Consider the following 15033-nt stretch of genomic DNA (forward strand, 5'->3'; position numbering starts at 1 on the left):
ACACCTTACACTAAAATTAACTCCAGATGGATTAAAGACTTAAACATAAGACCTAACACCATAAAAACCCTAGAAGAAACCTAGGCAAAACCATTCAGGACATAGGCGTAGGCAAGGACTTCATGACCAAAACACCAAAAGCATTGGCAACAAAAGCCAAAATAGACAAATGGGACCTAATCAAACTCAACAGCTTCTGCACGGTGAAAGAAACAGTCAATAGAGTGAATCAGCAACCAACAGAATGGGAAAAAATTTTTGCAGCCTACCCATCTGACAAAGGGCTGATAACCAGAATTTACAATGAACTAAAACAGATTTACAAGAAAAAAACAAACAAGCCCATTCAAAAATGGGCAAAGGATATGAACAGATACTTTACAAAAGAAGACATACATGAGGCCAACAAGCATATGAAAAAATGCTCATCGTCAGTGGTCATTAGAAAAATGCAAATCAAAACTACATTGAGATACCATCTCACGCCAGTTAGTATGGCAATCATTAAAAAATCTGGAGAAAACAGATGTGGAGAAATAGGAACACTTTTACACTGTTGGTGGGAGTGTAAATTAGTTCAACCATTGTGGAAGACAGTGTGGCAATTCCTCAAGGACCTAGAAATAGAAATTCCATTTGACCCAGCAATCCCATTACCGGGTATATATCCAAAGGATTATAAATCGTTCTACTATAAGGACACATGCACACGAATGTTCATTGCAGCACAGTTTACAATAGCAAAGACCTGGAACCAACACAAATGCCCATCAATGATAGACTGGACAGGAAAAATGTGGTACATATACACCATGGAATATTATGCAGCCATCAAAAACTATGAGTTCGCATCCTTTGTAGGGACATGGATGAACCTGGAAACCATCATTCTCAGCAAACTGACACAAGAACACAAAATCAAACATCGCATGTTCTCACTCATAGATGGGTGTTGAACAATGGGAACACATGGACACAGGGAGGGGAGCACTATACACTGGGGTCTGTTCGGGGGGAGTGGAGGGGGACAGTGGAGGGTGGGGAGTTGGGGAGAGAGAGCATGGGGAGAAATGCCAGATATAGGTGAAGGGGAGGAAGGCAGCAAATCACACTGCCACGTATGCACCTATGCAACAACCTTGCATGTTTTTCACATGTACCCCAAAACCTAAAATGCAATAAAAAAAGATAGACAAAGCAGAAGAAATTTTAGTGACTCAAAAGATAGGTAAGAAGAAAGTAAGAACATCCATCTATGAGCATTTTTTTTCTCCTTGAAGCCCTCCTTTTAAATTTTCCCTTAGTGTAAGTCTTTTAGTGATATATATATATCACTAAATATATATATACACATTTCACCTTAATTCTTAAAGGATTTACTACTGGCACAGACTTCTAACAGGGAGTTATTTTTTTATTTGGTACTTCGAAGATAATCACTACAATGCCTTCTGTCTTCTTGTTACAAGTCTAATGGGATGAGATTAGTGCCTTTGTAAGAGACACAAGAGCTGTGTCTCTTGTGTGTGTGTGTGTGTGTGTGTGTGTGTATGTGTCCCTGCCCCATGATGACACTGTGAGGAGGTGGCCATCTACAAGCCAGGAAGTGACATGCCTTGATCTTGGACTTCCCAGCCTCCAGAACACTGAGGATATAGATTTATGTTGCCTAAAGCACTCAGATTATGGTGTTTTGCTATAGTAGTCCAAGTGACTAAAACAATAGAAAAGACATCTCTTCTCAATTCAAAATAAATGCCTCTATCTGTGCTTTAGATAGATTATTCTGCTTCCTCGGAAACCTTGCTCTTCCAGACTTGCCCTTCCTTCTGCTTAGGATTCCAATTTTCAAAAGTAGGAAATTATAGAACTGAAGTCTTTTTTATGCCATTCTCTAATCTCTTCCTCCCTACCCATAGATAACCACTATCCTAAAGTCAGAACGTCGCTTCTCGTGTAGCTTCTTTGCCTACTCGTGGTAGCAGAATTGCCTTCTAAAGATGTCCATGCCCTAATCCCTGGAACCTATGACCATGCTACCTTACATGGCAAAAGAGATTTTGCAGATGTCATTAAAGTTATAGACCTTAAAATAGAGAGATTATCCTGGATTGTCCAGGTGGATCTAATCTAATCACATGACTTTCAGAAAACTTTCTCCCACTGGTGTGAGAGAGATGTGATGCAAGTGGAAGTCAAAGAGATTTAACGCATCAGAGGGCCTGACCTATGGCTTGTTGTTCAATGAGGGACACACAGAAAGCATGAGAAGTAATGTGGGCAGCCTCTAGGAGCAAAGACCAGCCCCCAGCTGGTAGCCAGCACAAAAAACAGAGACCTCAGTCCCACAACTGAAAAAAAAAATGAGCCATCAATCTAAGCTTGGAAATAGAGTCATTCCTAGAACCTCAGGAAAGGAATGCAGCCCTGATGACACTTTGGTTTAGGCTTGGTGAGACTAAGCAGAGAAACCATGTGAGCTACTCTGTACCAGGACTCCTGACCATAGAGCCATGAGATAATCAATAGGTATTGTTTTAGGTTGCTATATTTGTGGTAATTTGATTTGTTACACAGCAATAGAAAACAAATATATTTCCCCATGTATGCTTTTATATTTTTATTACACATGTCTGTTTTTAAAAACTTTACATAAATGTCTCCTGTTATATGTGACATTCTGAAATTACCTTTTTTTCTTTTTTTATTGTACTTTAAGTTCTGGGGTACATGTGCAGATCTTGCAGAATTGTTGCATAGGTACACACATGCCATGGTGGTTTGCTGTCTCCATCCTCCCGTCACCTACAACAGGTATTTCTCCCAGTGTTATCCCTTCCCAACCTCCCTACTCCCACTGTCCCTCCCCTAGCTCCTCAGCCCGCAACAGACCCCAGTGTGTGATACTCCCCTCCCTGTGCCCATGTGTTCTCATTGTTCAACACCTGCCTATGAGTGATAACATGCAGTGTTTGGTTTTCTGTTCTTGTGTCAGTTTACTGAGAATGATGGTTTCCAGATTCAATCGTGTCCCTACAAAGGACACGAACTCATCATTTTTTTTGACTGCATAGTATTCTATGGCATATATGTGCCACATTTTCTTTATCCAGTCTATCATTGATGGGCATTTGAGTTGGTTCCAGGTCTCTGCTATTGTAAACAGTGCTACAATGAACATGGATCAATGAATCCAGGAACTAGTTTTTTAAAAAAAATAATGAAATAGACTGTTAGCTAGACTAATAAAGAAGAAAAGGAAGAAGATTCAAATAAACACAATCAGAAATGATAAGGGGGATATTGCCATTGACTCCAGAGAAATACAAGCAGCCATCAGAGAATATTATGAACATCTCTATGCACATAAACTAGAACATCTAGAAGAAATGGATACATTCCTGGACACATACACCCTCCCAACACTGAACAAGGAAGAAATTGAATCCCAGAACAGACCAATAATAAGTTCTGAAATTGAGGCAGTAATAAATAGCCTGCAAACAAAAAAAAAGCCCAGGCCCAGATGAATTCACAGCTAAACACTACCAGAGGTACACAGAAGGGCTGGTACCATTCCTACTAAAAAATGGTAAAGAAGGAACCTCCTCCCTACCTCCTTCTATGAGGCCAGCATCATCTTGATACCAAAGCCTGGCAGAGATACCAAAAAAACAGAGAGAAGCTTCAGACCAATATCTTTGATGAACATCAAGGAAAAAATCCTCAATAAAATACTAGTAAACCAAATCCAGCAGCACATCAAAAAGTTTATCCACCACGATCATGTTGGCTTCATCCCCAACATGGAAGGTTGGTTCAACATGCATGAATCAGTAAATGTGATTCATCACATAAACAGAACTAAAGACAAAGACAAAAACCACATGATTATCTCAACAGATCCAGAAAAAGCCTTTGATAAAATTCAACATCCCTTTATATTTTAAAAAAATCTCAATAAACTAGGTTTTGAAGGAACATACCTCAAAATAATAAGGGCCATATATGAAAAACCCACAGCTAATATCATACTGAATGGGCAAAAGCTGGAAGCATTCTCCCCTTGAAAACCAGCATAAGACAAGGTTGACTTCTCTCACCACTCCTATTCAAAATATTATTAGAAGTTCTGGCCAGGGCAATCAGGCAAAAGAAAGAAATAAATGATATTCAAATAAAAAAGAGGAAGTCAAACTGTCTTTGTTTGCAGATGACATAATCCTATATCTAGAAAACCCAATCAACTCAGCCCAAAAGCTTCTTAAGCTGATAAGCACTTCAGCAAAGCCTCAGGATGCAAAACTAATGTGCAAAAATCACTAGGATTCCTATACACCAACAAGAGGCAAGCCAACAGCCAAATCATAAATAACATCCCATTCACAATTGCCATAAAAAGAAAAAAATATCTAGCAATACAGGCTCTTGTAGGACCTCTTCAAGGAGAGCTGTAAACCACTGCTCAAATGAATCAGAAATGACACAAATAGAAAAAGATTCCATGCTTATGAATAGGACGAATCAATATTGTGAAAATGGCCATACTGTCCAAAATAATTTATAGAGTCAGTGCTATTCCCATTAAACTACCATTGATATTCTTGACAGAATTAGAAAAAAAAAACTATTTTAAAATTCACGTGGAACCAAAAAAGAGCTCAAGTGGCCAAGACAATCCTAAGCAAAAAGAACAAAGCTGGAAGCATCATGCTACCCAAATTCAAACTACACTACAGGGCTATAGTAACCCAAACAGCATGATACTGGTACAAGAACAGACACATAGACCAATGGAACAGAATAGAGGACCCAGAAATAAGACCACACACCTACAACCATCTGATCTTCAACAAACCTGACAAAAACAAGCAATGGGGAAAGGATTTCCTATTTAATAAATGGTGCTGGGAGAACTGGCTAGCCATATGCAGATAGTTGAAACTAGACCCCTTCCTTAACCCATACAAAAATCAACTCAAGATGGATTAAAGATTTAAATGTAAAACCCAAAACTATAAAAAAACTCTACAAGAAAACTTAGGCAATACCATTCAGGACATAGGCACAGGCAAAGATTTCATGACAAAGATGCTAAAAGCAATTACAACAAAAGCAAACTTGACAAATGAGATCTAATTAAACTAAAGAGCCCTTGCACAGGAAAAACACACACACACAATAACAACAACAACAAAAACAAAAACTATCAACAGAGTAAACAGACAACCTACAGAATGGAAGAAAATTTTTGCAATCTATGCATCTGACAAAGATCTACTATCCAGCATCTACAAGGAACTTAAACAAATTTACAAGAAAAAAAAAACTCCATTAAAAAGTGGGCAAAGGTCATAAAGAGACACATCTCAGAAGAAGATATACATACAGAGAACAAATATAGGAAAAACAGCTCAACATCACTGATCATTAGAGAAATGCAAATCAAAACCACAATGAGATACCATCTCATACTAGAATGGCTATTAAAAAGTTGCAAAGTAACAGATGCTAGCAAGATTATGGAGAAAAAAGAACACTTTTACACTGTTGGTGAGAGTGCAAATTAGTTCAACCATGTGGAAGACAATGTGATGACTCCTCAAAGACCTAGAGACAGAAATACGATTCAAACTAGCGATCATTACTGGGTACATACCCAAAGGGATGTAAATCATTCTGCCACAAAGGCACATGCACATGTCTGTTCACTGCAGCACTATTCACAATAACAAAGACATGGAATCAACCCATATGCCCATCAATAATAGACTGGATAAAGAACATGGATATATACACCATGGAATACTATGCAGCCATAAAAAGGAATGAGATTATCTCCTTTGCAGGGACATGGATGGAGCTGAAGGCCATTATCCTTAGCAAACTAACACAAGAACAGAAAACCAAACACCACATGTTCTCACTTATAAGTGGGAGCTGAATGATGAGAACACATGGATACACAGTGGGCAACAAACAGCACACACTGGGGACTGTTGGAGGGTGGGGGATGGGAAGTGGGAGAGGATAAGGAAGAATAGCTAGTGGATGCTGAGCTTAATACCTGGGTGATGAGATGATCTGTGCAGCAAACCACCATGGCACATGTTTACCTATGCAACAAACCTGCACATGTACCCCTGAACTTAAAATAAAAGCTGGAAATAGAAGGCCGGGCAGCCCAGCTGAAGGAAGTATGCTGGGCTCACCGCTGCTGCAGTGTTCTAGGCTAGCCGGGCAAACGGGCGTGAAAAGGCCCGAAGGCAAAGTCGAAGAGAAGCAACTGCTTCCCAAAGAGAAGTTCGCCCATCCCCAGCTGAGAGTCAGCTTTCAGTGAGGATGGAAGGGCCAGAACTGTTGCTCGATTCCAACATCCGCCTCTAGGTGGTCCTACCCATCGTAATTATCACTTTCTTCATAGGCATGATCCACCACTACGTGTCCATCCTGCTGCAGAGAGATAAGAAGCTCACCTAGGAACGAGTGTCTGACAGTCAAGTCCTAATTCGAAGCAGAGAAAATGGAAAATACATTCCCAAACAGTCTTTTTTTTTTTTTTTTTTTGAGACAGAGTCTTGCTATATCGCCAGGCAGGAGTGCAGTGGCGCAATCCCGGCTCACTGCAACTTCCGTTTTCCGGTTTCAAGCAGGTCTCCTGCCTCAGCCTCCCGAGTAGCTGGGACCACAGGCGTGCGCCACCACACCCAGCTAATTTTTTGTATTTTTAGTAGAGACGGGGTTTCACCATGTTGGCCAGGATAGTCTCGATCTCTTGACCTCGTGATCCACCCACCTCGGCCTCCCAAAGTGCCCAGTCTTTCTTGACCCAAAAATATTACTTCAACAACCCAAAGGATGGATTTAAAACAAAAAAAAATTTTTTTCAAAAAAAAAAAAAAGGAAGGTAATGCCACCTTCTCCTGTGACTGATCCTACTATGCTGACAGACATGATGAAAGGGAATGTAACAAATGTTCTTCCTATGATTCTTATTGGTGGATGGATCAACATGACATTCTCAGGCTTTGTCACAACCAAGGTCCCATTTCCCCTGACCCTCTGTTTTCAGCCTATGTTACAGCAAGGAATCGATCTACGCGAATTACATGCATCCTGGGTGAGTTCTGCATCCAGGTACTTCCTCAATGTATTTGGGCTTCCGAGCATTTACTCTCTGATTCTAGGCCAAGATAATGCCACTGACCAATGACGAATGATGCAGGAGCAGCCATGGCCATGCCCGCAGACACCAACAAAGCTTTCAAGACAGAGTGCGAAGCTTTGGAGCTGACGGATCACCAGTGGGCACTAGATGATGTCAAAGAAGAGCTCATGGCCAAAGACCTTCACTTCAAACGCATGTTCAAAGAGGACTTACAGACCTCTGTTTCTTATAATATTCTTACAATTTTTCAATATTTATTCATTTATTCAGCATTCATTTCATTTGAAAATGAAAAGTTTCCAACATAGAGCAAAGTTAAAAGAATTTTACAGTGAACACCCATATAATCACATCTACATTTTATGATTAACATTTTAATGCACATGCCTTTTTACTTTTTATTTTTCCATAGGTTATTGGGATACAAAGTGGTGCTTGGTTACATGAGCAAGTTCAAGCTACTGGTAATATATAAAAATCTTAGCAGAAATCCAGTCTTTGGAGGAAGCATTGTTAATTATAACTAGGTATTATGTGCAGTCAGCCTGACATCTAACCACAGGAAACTCCTGTTTTCTTGGGATCCAAACACCCTGTGATTTACCATTAGTTTTGTTAGTATTGTTGACTTTCGTTATACAAGTAAACCATTTCCACTACCAAAGGTTCAGAAACTATGGATGAAGAAAATAAATCTCCCTGTATTGGTCATTTTGAGCCTACATAGACATAGAGAGAAAATATGTCAAAACCTTACTCAAACAAACTCTCTTCAACGTGAACTCAGGGCCAGGACAGACTCAACAAACCTTCTATATCCTTTAATTCTGTCCAGTGAAAATCAGTGACCCTGAAGCACTGCCAGATTCTAAAGTGCCTTTGGGATCATCAGAGACAGGTTATAAATAATACAAATCTTGATCTGCATGTCAGTATATCAAATCTATCAAATCCATTGACAAATCAGTGGTGCTATACTGGAAATGGCTACTTCCTTGGATGAAAGACCTTATTTCCCAGTTGCTCAGAACAAAAGAGAATTTACATATTGCTGTAAGAAGGGAAAAACAGCAGTTGTTGGTAGACACATAGACAAGGGTGCCCAAGAATAATTTTGTCTGGATTAAAGGTCCCAAGGAAGTGACAGGATGCCATTTCTGTACCAAGAGGTGAATATAATTTGCATGTTGAGTACGGTAATTAAGAACAAACGACTCTTGACTCCACAAATTAAACCATCCTGTTTTCTCTTAAAAAAAAAAAGTTGGAAATAAAGAAATGCATATATGTATTCATATTCTGATGTTCAAAGAAACTAATTTGCCCAGTGCCACACAGCTAGAAATTTAAAGATAATGAAGAGCCAGGATGTATCCTCAAGTTTATTTAAATCTAAAGTATTTTTAAAGAATAAAACAGGCTGGGGGCGGTGGCTCATGCCTGTAATCCCAGCACTTCAGGAGACCAAGGTGGGCGGATCACGAGGTCAGGAGTTCAAGACCAGCCTGACCAACAAGGTGAAACCCTGTCTCTAATAAAAATACAAAAATTAGCCAGGTGTGGTGGCACATGCCTGTAATCTCAGCTACTCCAGGAGGCCGAGGCCAGGAGAATCGCTTGAACCCAGGAGGCAGAGGTTGCAGGGAGCTGAGATCCCGCCACTGCACTCCAGTCTGGGTGACAGAGTGAGACTCCATCTCAAAAAAAACAAAGAAGAATAAAACAAAATACTTTGCACATTGCCTGTTTCAAACACACACACATTATATATATGAAACACATAAGCATAATATCATATATCTATATCCATCTATCTACCTATCTATCCATATCCATATACATGTAATCATTCACAGCTCATTTATCCTGACCTTGGGAAAATGAAGAAGGTGATATTTTGCTTCTCAACAGAACTGAAAAAAGAAATTCCTTCTTTTGATTTAGACTCATTGTACCTGAAGCCTTCTGTAACTTTGGACCATCAGGATACCATGAAGTCAGGGAACTCCTTTTATTGTTGAGAAATAAATCAGAGTCTCTAAATTACAGGAAACAAAATCAAGACAGTTCTTTAATTCGAATAATCAGATTGGACAGGTTGCATAGTCATTTTTACTGACATAGGAACAAGATGAAGACTATCACAAACTGCAGGCAGATTAGGAAGGCCTAGGAGATGTGGAGTTTGGCTGAGCAGGTCTGATTGCTAAGAATAAAGCCTGGGTCTGCTTTCTCTCTTCCTGCCCCTTCCTCTCTATCTCTTTCCATCTTTCTTTAATGCAGCCTAAGAGGAAAGTTATTTAGAATAAGTGTTAAAAGAAACTTGCAAAATTATACTTCGACTTTCTTTTTAAGATTGAAATTATTTCTTTGTAACATAAATTCCAAATATCATATTTTTAAAATACCGTTGGGTAACTATAGTAACTTGGTAAATGAAATATGCAAAGCTCAAGGTTGTAAGTCCAGAGAAGGCATTCGAATAAATATGCCAGCAGCGTCAGACCTTATGGCTAGGACACTACTGCCTCCTTGTGGCTCAACTTTAGAATGACAAGTTTTGACTATTTCATGTTTCTTCAAATCATAGGGGCTTCTTTTTGGATTTGCTTTTCCTTCCAACTTTGATTTTAGGTTCAGAGGGGACATGCGCAGGTTTGTTACATGGGTAAATTGCATGTCACTGGAGTTTGGTGTACAAATGATTTCGTCATCCAGGTAGTGAGCATAGTACCAGACAGGCAGTTTTTCAATCCCATCCTCCAACTTCAAGTAGGTCCCAGTGTCTATTGTTCTCCTCTTTGTGTCCATGTGTCCTCAATGTTTACCTCCCACTTATAAATGAGAACACGCAGGATTTAGTTTTCTGTTCCTGTATTAAACCGCTTAGGATAATGGCCACCAGCTGCATCCATGTTGCTGCAAAAGCCGTGATTTCATTCTTTTTCATGGCAGCATAGCATTGTATATGCACCACGTTTTCTTTTTCCAGTCCACTGTTAATAGGCATCTAGGTTGATTCCCTGTGTTTGTTATTGTGAAAAGTGCTGCGACGAACATACACGTGCGTATGTCTTAATGGTTGAATCAGAGTTTTGATAGTCAATTTTAGGCAGCTCACCAAAGCTGTGGCTTGGGATGCAGAGAGAGTTGTTACAGATCTCAGAGAAACGTCAGCAGAACAGCAGCCTTGGACAGAGACACAACCGTAGTCAGCCAGGTTTTTCTTTCAGGTCTCCCAGGTTTGGGAGCAGAGAGGCTGAAGAAAAGATTTAAGTAACAAGAAACAGTGAGCAGCTCCAGCATGATTGTACAGAAGAATTAACAGGCACTGGAGTCAAGCCTAGAGAACAGGCACAGATTTCTCATGTGCTGTGTAGAATTATGAAAAATGTATCCATGAGGTAAGATTTGATGCATACACATAAATGATCAAAATCTATCATTCATTGTCTGTTTGACAGGGAATAAGTTACTTCTCCACCTATTAGTTGCCTTATTTATAGAATAGTGACAATTCTAGTAACTACTTCAGTGAATTTTCACCATGTTTAAATAGTGATAACAATAAAAATAATAACATGATTGAGTCCTTACCATGTGCCATATGCTATTTTAAGTGTTTTACACTGATTATCTCATTTCTTCCCACAAAAAGAATAAGAGCATATAAAGCTCTTAGCTATTACTATGTCAGTAGTTTGTACTCAATAAATGATCATTTATAAGTCTGTAAAGCTTTCTCTGTATCTCAACCAAGTAGGGAAAACACAGTTTTTAAGCAGCTCAGCCAATAACAATTGTTTTCCACTCACTGTACTAGGCTCTGGGTATATAGAGAAGAGCAGGAGAGAGTCTCTGCCTTTAAGACACTCACACTGTAATGAGGAATAAAGTTATTCCTTATTCAACTGAGTAATGAGGAATAACTTTATTCCTCATTACAGTGTGACATTAGAGTTGACAGCTCTAATGCAATACAGTAAGTTATATTCTACCAGTGTGACAAGATTGCTATGGGAGTTCAGAGGAGGAAAAATTCAAGCTGTATCAAGTGGTCAGGGGAACAGTTACAGGAAAGATACCATTTGACCCTGCCTTATCTAGATAAGCAAGTCTTTTTTTTTTTTTTTTTTTTTTTGGAGATGGAGTTTCACTCTCGTTGCCCAGGCTGGAGTGCAATGGTGCAATCTCGGCTCACTGCAACCCCTACCTTCCAGGTATAAGCGATTGTCCTACCTCAGCCTCCTGAGTCGCTGGGATTACAGGCATGTGTCACCTTGCCTGGCTAATTTTTTGTATTTTTAGTAGACACGAGGTTTCTCCATGTTGGTCAGGCTGGTCTCGAACTCCCAACCTCAGGTGCTCTGCCCGCCTCGGCCTCCCAAAGTTCTGGGATTACAGGTGGGAGCCACGGTGCCCAGCGATAAGCAAGTCTTAGAATGAAGAGTGGCAGAAGTCTTCCAGGCAGAGGAAGCAGTTTAGTAAAGGAAGAGAGATGTGAACAGGTAGCACCTGAGATTAAGATCATGAACTCAGGAGCCAAACAGAGTTGAATTTGAATCCTAACTCTGCTCCTTGCCTGCTGTGACTTGGTGACCTTGGGAAAGCTATTTCTCTTTGTTTCCTTGCCTGGAAAAATGGCTTTGATAATTGTTCTCTATGTTAGGTTGGTTGTGAGGATTAAATGAGATGTTCGCATAACATTTAGCATATTGCCTAGTGCATAGTGCTGTGTTATTATTAATATATTTCCCTCTGTCTAGGTTGTCATAAGTTGAAAAAACTGAACTATCTGTTAATTGTCAGCTTTCTTCTTTTTTGGCAAGCAGAATAAACCACATTAAATGTATACATTCAACTGTAAGATGTAGCTGAATCTCAGAAACACCAAAGTATGATAAATGTGCATCTTCAAATCAAGGAAAGTATATTATCATCATTTTTTATGAGGACCAGTCTGCAAAGAATCTTTCATACGATGGTGAATATTTAGATGTGATCCTACTGTTAAAATCTTTCCTTTCTTGGTGGTTTCTAGATATGTTGTAGCTCTTAAATCATGCATTAAGTTTAGAGTGTAGTTAGTTGTGTCTGCCTCCCCTATTAATATGTGGTCTCTGTGGAACATGTCCCAGCACATCATGGGCAATTTGTACACTATGAAATTAGATGGAATTGGACAAAGTTGGGGGTGGTATAGGGTGAGAGGTGATCGTAGGGCCCCAGGTCAGAACTCAGAGGAATGGGCCATAAGCTTGGTGCCAAATGAACGCAACAAGCAGTTTCTTTCTTTTTTTTATTATACTTTAAGTTCTGGGATGCATGAGCAGAACATGCAGGTTTGTTACATAGGTATACACGTGCCATGGTAGTTCGCTGCACCCATCCACCTGTCATCTACATTAGGTATTTCTCCTAATGCTATCCCTCCCCTAGCCCCCCACCCGCTGACAGGCCCCAGTGTGTGATGTTCCCCTCCCTGTGTCCATGTGTTCTCATTGTTCAACTCCCACTTATGAGTGAGAACATAAAGTGTTTTGTTTTCTATTCTTGTGTTAGTTTGCTGAGAATGATGGTTTCCAGCTTCATCCATGTCCCTGCAAAGGATATTAACTCATCATTTTTATGGCTGCATAGTATTCCATGGTGTATATATGCCACATTTTCTTTATCCAGTCTATCACTGATGAGCATTTTGGTTGGTTCCAAGTCTTTGCTATTGTGAACAGTGCCATAATAAACATATGTGTGCATGTGTCTTTATAATAGAATGATTTGTAATCCTTTGGGTATATACCCAGTAATGGGATTGCTGGGTCAAATGATATTTCTAGTTCTAGATCCTTGAGGAATCGCCACACTGTCTTTCACAATGGTTGAACTAATTTACACTCCCACCAACAGTGTAAAAGTGTTCCTATTTCTTCACATCCTCTCCAGCATCTGTTGTTTCCTGACTTTTTAATGAATGCCATTCTAACTGGCATGAGATAGCATCTTCCTGTGGTTTTGATTTGCATTTCTCTAATGACGAGTGATGATAAGCTTTGTTTCATATGTTTGTTGGCTGCATTAATGTCTTCTTTTAAGAAGTGTCTGTTCATATCCTTCGCCCACTTTTTGATGGGGTTGTTGGTTTTTTTCTTGAAAATTTGTTTCAGTTCTTTGTAGATTCTGGATATTAGCCCTTTGTCAGATGGGTAGATTGCAAAAATGTTTTCCCATTCTGTAGGTTGCCTGTACTCTGATGATAGTTTCTTTTGCTGTGCTGAAGTTCTTTAGTTTAATTAGATCCCATTTGTCTATTTTGGCTTTTGTTGCCATTGCTTTTGGTGTTTTAGTCATAAAGTCTTTGCCCATGCCTATGTCTTGAGTGGCATTACCTAGGTTTTCTTCTAGGGTTTTTATGGTGTTAGGTCTTAGTTTAAGTCTTCAATCCATCTGAAGTTGAATTTTTATATATGGTGTAAGAAAGGGGTCCAGTTTCAGTATTCTGCACATGGCTAGCCAGTTTTCCCAGCACCATTTATTAAATAGGGAATCCTTTCCCCATTGCTTGTTTTTGTCAGGTTTGTCAAGGGTCAGATGGTCGTAGATGTGAACAAGCAGTTTCTTGTTCATCTCCCCACTCTGTGTGTTGGATAATCTTAAAAAAGATATAAATACAGCACCAGAAGCATCAGCACCACCCAGAAAGTTATTAGAAAGGCAAAATTTCAGGCTGCACCCAGGACCATCTGAATCAGAAACTTAGGATGCCTTTCTAACAACCTCCTAGGTGGCTCTGGTGCTTCTGGTTCAGACCAGGACTACACTTTGAGAAGCACTGCACTAGAGTAAGCTGGACTTCTTCTAGTCCCAGGCTTCTGCCAGGGACAATTGTTCTGATGGCGCTTGGCCCCTCCTAGCCTATCTCTAATGGAATGGGGAAGTCAGCCTTGGTGCCCAGAAGCTGTGAGCCTCTCGGGTCCGCTGCCTCCTCAGCTGTGGCTCCTCTTTCTGTGTGGCACTCTCTACGTCCACAATGACACTGAAATTTTGTCTGGGGCAGAAGCAGCTGTGAGACCATTGAGCATCATTAGCCAGAGGACAGGATGACGGGGGAATTATGTGCTGCCTGCCTTTCGGGGTCCCCTTACTGCAAGTTGGCACCTGTCTCTTCAGGTCCCAAAAGCTTCTCCCTCCTCTGACAGATCACACAAAGCTTAGTTGACGGAGGTTTGTGGAAGCAGCTCCCCGGTGTCTGAGCCCAGGAACAATTGCTGAAGGCAAGGATGTCCTGTGCTTTACCCTCCGTCACCTACAGACTTTTGAAGGTGGTCAGATGTCCACCTTGTTTTCAGCTTCTTCTCAGCAGAAATATCAGAAATGCAAAAAAGGAAGCAGATGCCCTTGAGGCTTTCCTAGTGAGCTCCAGCCTGACCTGCCAGAGTCAATTAAATTCACAAACTGCCCTTGGCCTCATTGACTGCAACTGTTCCATAGCTAGCGGGGAGAATACTCTAAATTTATAGAATATTTGTTTACTCGTATGGAAGAGGGATGTAAACAGTCAAAACTCTGAGCTATAAGCATTGAACGAAAACACATATCTCAATATTTGAGTTAAACATGCATGGAATTTGATTGTTGGGGTGTTTGGACAGAATGGGCTCCTGTCTCCTGTAATTGTTCTTACCACCTTTCTACGGCTGTATTGTTGTAACAAATACCTCTCTGTCGACCTCCATCCCTGATTCATACAGTCATTTACTGCATGGCTCACTCAAACGTTACTGTTAACTGCAAAGCAGCTTCGCAAGGACAGGGACCAGTCTCCTCCAGTTGTTGTTACGTGGGTATATTGCATCCAGGTAGTGAGC

General features: G+C 40.2%; 1 pseudogene; it reads left to right on the forward strand.

The window, feature by feature from the left end:
• The first annotated feature begins 6523 nt into the window (after positions 1 to 6523).
• On the forward strand, positions 6524 to 7476 carry LOC110567202 (ER membrane protein complex subunit 3-like; annotated as a pseudogene).
• The last annotated feature ends 7557 nt before the right edge of the window (positions 7477 to 15033 follow it).

Source organism: Aotus nancymaae, unplaced genomic scaffold, assembly GCF_030222135.1.
Source record: "Aotus nancymaae isolate 86718 unplaced genomic scaffold, 86718_ANA_hifiasm-v0.15.2.pri h1tg000016l, whole genome shotgun sequence".
In the NCBI taxonomy this organism is placed as follows: Eukaryota; Metazoa; Chordata; class Mammalia; order Primates; family Aotidae; genus Aotus; species Aotus nancymaae.